We start from the raw sequence: 5735 nt of genomic DNA on the forward strand, positions 1-5735 counted from the left end.
GGGAGGAAGGAAAGAAAGAAAGAAGGAAGGCTGGCTCAGTTCGGCGCTAGTGACAAAGCTGCACGAATCCTCTGCCTTCGTCCAGGGGGAGCAGTGCTGGCGTGTGCAACCCCTTGGGCCCACACTCCAGAGCTGTCTTTTAATAAGGGCCTTTTAAAATGAGCAGCTCTCCTGGACTGTGTTATATATGAGCGGCCAACTTGATTAATAAGAAGGATTTATTAAAATAAACAATCATAAAAAGCCACAAGCAAAATTCAGTTCGATGCTGTACCAGGCAGACAGCATCCGGTGAGGCAGGGAGAGGCTTGCTTAGCACCGCTTCACCATGCGTCACAAACTGCAACTGTCTCAGGGTGTTTTTTATATGTTTTCAGGCTCTTCGGGGGTCTCTTGGAATATTCTTCTTGCAGACAAATATTCATGTTGTTTTGGGTGAATATGTTGTAATCTTGTCGGGTCTCTTGGAAATACACTTCTTGCAGATGAATATTCATGAGTTATAATCTTATCAGACGGAGGTTTCTTGGAAATATGCTTCTTGCAGACGAATATTCATGTTGGCCTTGCTGCATATCGCCATAATCTCATCAGAGAAGGTTTCCTGGAAATATACTAGGATTCTTATCAGACAAGATTATAACTTTAGCATGAATTTATTTATGCTATGTATTACACCTGCAACTTGACACTGAAATCTGCTTGAGAAGCAGTCACTGCTGCCCCTTTGTACGAGAGGGCACAGTCAGGTTTGTGGCCTCATCACCCCACAACTTCTGCCTCACCGCAGGTGGCTGGGACTGGTGCTCACCCACACAGAAGGGCTTTCTCTGTGCTAAACTTAATTTACTCAAGGGTAGAATTAATTTATTTGAACTATTTCTTTCAAATAAAATAAGCCCCTCAAAGGCTGTTGCTACTTTGTCATTTTCAGGCATCTCCATGTCTACCTGCCCTCATTTTGCTTTGGTCTGCGTGCAACTGCAGAATGTGACAAAATGGCATTTACAAAAAGAACAAGTAAACACAGGCTTAATGAACTCTCTTATTTTGCTTCTTTTACTTATGACTTGTAAAATTAAAATCCTTTAATCTTGTAATCCAAATAAATTGCCATGTTGTTTGCCTCTCAACTGTACTGCAACTAGGGAACAGGAAGGGCTAAGTGAGGGGACAGGAAAAGGTAAGGATGTGCTCAGCTATGGTTGAGTAACATTGTCCTACTTCTTTTGTTTTGAAGGGTGGAAAAGCAAGAGGTGATGTCTACTCCTGCCAGAAAACAATGGGTGAGGAACACTGAGCTGAGTGGAGCACTTTCCAGTCTTTGGGATGCAGTGATGAGATGTCAAGGTCTCTACAGGGTATCCACAAGTGGTTGATGCTATGGATAGAAAGGGAAAAACCTCAGCCTCATCACACGTGGGGTTAATGGGGCGGAGCCACACAATGTCACTCTGAGGGGACCTGGGTGGCACTGCCACAATAGTGCCACATTCCAGCTCTGGGCAGAAGACACTGTCCTGGGGTCAGGAGAGGTGTAGGTCTCACAACACCTCCCAGACTGAATATAAGGGATGAAAGGGCTAAACTGAGGCCATCTCCTGAGACAACTCAGGCAGGTACTGGTGATGTAGGGGTGACGTGGCAGCTTGAAAGAAAGGATAAAGAGAGCACAGTAAAAACTTCTTGAAGAAAATGATCCAAACAGTGAAAAACAAGACTGGGCAGTTGGGAAGCACAGGGAAAAGCTGCCTCATCAGGAAGTTCAAAAGAACTGAAGCAGCAGCCAGCACACCCCACCCTAAGTGTTCATTCAAAAAGCAGGAGGATAGCACTGTGAGCATTTCCTAAATAAACACCTGGAGTTTTTCCAGTCACAGGGGGTGATATCACACCCACAGCATGAAACTGCAGGCAGACCATCACTGGCACAGAGTCCTCTGCTCCTGCACTGGCACCAATGGTGCCACACTTCAGATTTTGTCCCATCCATGCAACCCTTCCAGTGCTGTGTGTAACCACAGCTGAAATCACACTCCTGGCAGCTGTGGTTCTCTGCAGAAACCCCCCATCCTGACCTGATACATCTTCAAACTGCCTTGCACAGAACTGCAAAATCTAGTGGGAAAAAAAAAATAAAAATCAGTATTTTTGCCTTCTGCTTCAGCAACATGCCCAGCCTTTTCCCTTCCCCACTTTTATTCTATGTGTTCCCATCACTTCAAATTCCCTTCCTGGGCCAGCTAATCCCTCAGCTGTTACAGCTCCTCATAAGGCACATTTTGTGAACAACCACAACTCCCACAGTGGTGTCCGTTTCAGCCCATTCCACACAGAATTTCTTCCTGAGAAGGAATTAATGCAAGAGAAGTAGAGATCAGTAAAAGACTACAATAAAATTACCCTTCAGTTTCCTTTTTATTCTTCCATATTTTTCCAGCAGCTGTGAGATGCCCCCTGCCCAGCAAGGCAAAGATTAGTTTCAGATAAGCATTGTTAAAGTGAGTAGCTTTAAAGCCCAGGAAGTCTGAATTCCATTCCTCTGCCTCAGGGGATAGGCCCCTGAGTCAAGGAAGAATTGCCCCACCCTGGACCCTTTGTGGGGAGGCAGTCCAGGGTGTTCTGATTGGGTTTGAGCCCCTAAGGATTCTCCCTTGTTCTGTCCCTATTAGTCCCTGACCTTAAACTGCACCCTGGTTCTGTCCCACAAAACCCATGTCCCTGCCTCTGTTTGCGGCTCTGTGTCACTGCATCTGAGTTCCTGTGTTGAATAAATGGTTTCCTGAGCAGAGCCCATCTTGCTGGAGTCCCATGCCAGTCACCAGCAACTGTACCCTCCCTGGACCTGATCCTGCAGCCCTGGACTGCAACAAATGGTGGAGAATGTGGGCAGGCAGCGAGGCACCAGGAGAACAGCACCACCAGATCCATGGACACCCCATAAGTGTCCCGCTGATGGCTTGACAGCTGGCAAGATTCCCACTTTATAAAGGAGGACTCAAGTACCTGGCAGGAGGGCCAGTTCAGAGTGCCTCAAAGGCATGGGGCAAAAGGGCTTACAGGGGAGGACCAAGACCAGGTGATGGGATAAACATCTACCATCACCCAACAAGATGTATTATGGATGGTTTTCTTTTTTTTACACATGGGAAGGACTTTTATGGATGATAGGAACGGTATGGATGATATGGATGGTATTGGCTCTTCATGTGGACAGTTTGCTAGCTTCTGTGAAGTCCCTTTTTTTTTTTTTTTTTTTTTTTTAGTGTATACCTCCCCATATCTTCCCCTCTCCTTTGTTCCTAAGGGCAGGACAAAGGGTGAAAAATGCCTGGATGGCTCGGGGCTGCTGCTGACTCCCCCTCACCCATGTGTGTCTCTGCCACCCCATCCCCCTTTTCCTGGAGGCAGGCAAGGGATGGAGAGATGCGGGTCTGCTGCCGTCTGCCTGCCGTTCTTGTCCTCCTTCACTCCCTGTCTTTCCACATTCCTTGTTCCCTGTCCAGGAAAATGAAAATATGCTGTCCTGGACCCCCCCTTCCCAAGATAGCGCTGACCCCGCGGTCTGGGATCCCTTTTTCCTGCCTTACTCCTTCTTTCCTGAACCCTAAGCCCTCCCTTCCCCTCAGTAACTCACTCCTCCTCCGGTTCCACCCCTTTCTCAGGATGCTCCACCTCTGGGGGCTGTGCCTTTTCCATCGTGGGTAACACCCCCTCTGGGAAAGGCAAAACTGTAACCCAAGCTCCAAAGGTCTGCATTTCATCATCAACCCATAAAGTGACGACATCCATAACTTCAGGACAGGATCTGAGGCTGAACACTAAGAACTCTGCCCCTTTGTAAGAGGAGATCAAAGAACTGCCCCCTTCCTAAAAGAAAATTAAGAACTGGAAGAGACTGAACTAAAAAAAAAAACTATGTTTGTATTAACTACCACTGCTGCTTAATTTATCCAGCTATTGTCCAATATCTAAGTGTTTGTTTCTAATTTTGTTTGTGCTTGTTTGCTTAATGTGTTTTGTTAATGGGTGCTAGTGTTTTTAGTGTCCCACAAAGCAAGGCAGGTACTTTGTGGGGGGGTTGGATTTTCTATAGTATAAGTTTTATAAACATTCTAAGCTCCTAATAAAATTTTAATAAAAAAAAAAGGGGCAGTTACGAGGTGTCCCCCTCCCACCCAGGGATGCAAGGATTTAGTTTCAGATAAGCACTGTTAAAATGAGAGGTGTGGCTTTAAAGTCTGGGAAGTGTGGATTCCATCCCTTTGCCTCAGGGGATGGGCCCTATGAGCCCTGGAAAAATTGCCCCACCCCGGGCCCTCGTGGGGTGGCAGCCCAGGGAGTTCTGACTGGGTTTGAACCCCTGGAGTTTCTCCCTTGCTCTGTTCATATTAGACCCCAACCTTAAACTCCACTCTGATTCTGTCCCACAAAACCCATCTCCCTGCCTCTGGGGCTCTCTGTCTCTGGATCTAAGCCGAGTTTGTTCGTGTGCTGAATAAATGGTTTCCTGAGCAGAAGCCCATCTCGTTTGAGTCCCATGTAAGTCACTGGTAACTGTAGCTTCCCTGGACATGATCCTGCTGCTCTGGAACACAACAAGCAGCTACTTAAATACTGGTGATCAATAATAAAATGACCTGATGACATTTAGCTCTTTGAGACATAGATATTTATAGAAAAAGTAGAAAAGTATAGAAAAGACATAGAAAAAGAGTCACTAAATTAATTTACAGAAACATTCACGAGGCTTTGCAGCACTTCCAGGAAAATACATAAAATTCCTCCTCTCTTTATGCAATCATTGTTTGCTCTTTTTCAACCTGACAGATAGTGTGAAAGTTTTGCACTTGACATTGATAATTGTCTTTCCCACAGGCGCATGATGATGTGCTCATTGAATCACCTCCTGGCTCCAAATACTTTTTAAGAGGTTTTTAAGGTTCACAAATGAAATCCTGGGACAGATGAGAGCAGGAATTGGTATTTCCACTTTTGTTCCTGGTTATGTGCTGTGGAAGTGATGTGATCTGTTTGAAACACAGTTGTTAACACAGTCACTGTATAAATACATACATAAATTTGTCAAAGCTGTTGTCCATCCACACTGACTGGACTGTGGCCATCTAAGAAACCACCTGAAAAATAAAGAGACATTCTGTTAGTGAAAGGTATTCCTCACAATTTCAGGTGGCACTTGCAGGGAAATTGTCCATCAGCTCTGCCATGTTAGATTGAAAAAAAGCACTAATTTGCCCCATATTTTGAAGTATTTTGTATTTTATTTCACATTATAATTTTTTTTAACAGCCAAATAAGATTTAATTTTTCAAGCAAGGGAAAATAGGCCAAGCAATGTATAAAGCACATCTTGGCACTGTTAATGAAGACAGAAGGGAAATGGGTCAAGGAACCTCTTTACCAAAATAAACTTCATTACACTCTAATGTTGGAGAGAAGGAACATTTCATTAATAATTATTAGTCCAATAACTTGCTCCATCTCAAGTGAGGTATCTGTTTCTCCCGTTTCACATCTGGGAAGAGAAACAGATAACCCAAAATACCAGTGCTTTTTCACTAGCTTTTTTTTCAAAGTCATTTCAAATTCCTGCAGTCAGAGGAATTGTTCAGGACACATCCCCTGTGGTTCACTACTAATGTACAGACAGGGTTTTTTTGTATTTTTTTTTAATGAAGCTATGCTGTCAGTCTGCAAATATATGAGCAGGGTCA

Source organism: Parus major, chromosome 12 (genome assembly GCF_001522545.3).
Source record: "Parus major isolate Abel chromosome 12, Parus_major1.1, whole genome shotgun sequence".
In the NCBI taxonomy this organism is placed as follows: Eukaryota; Metazoa; Chordata; class Aves; order Passeriformes; family Paridae; genus Parus; species Parus major.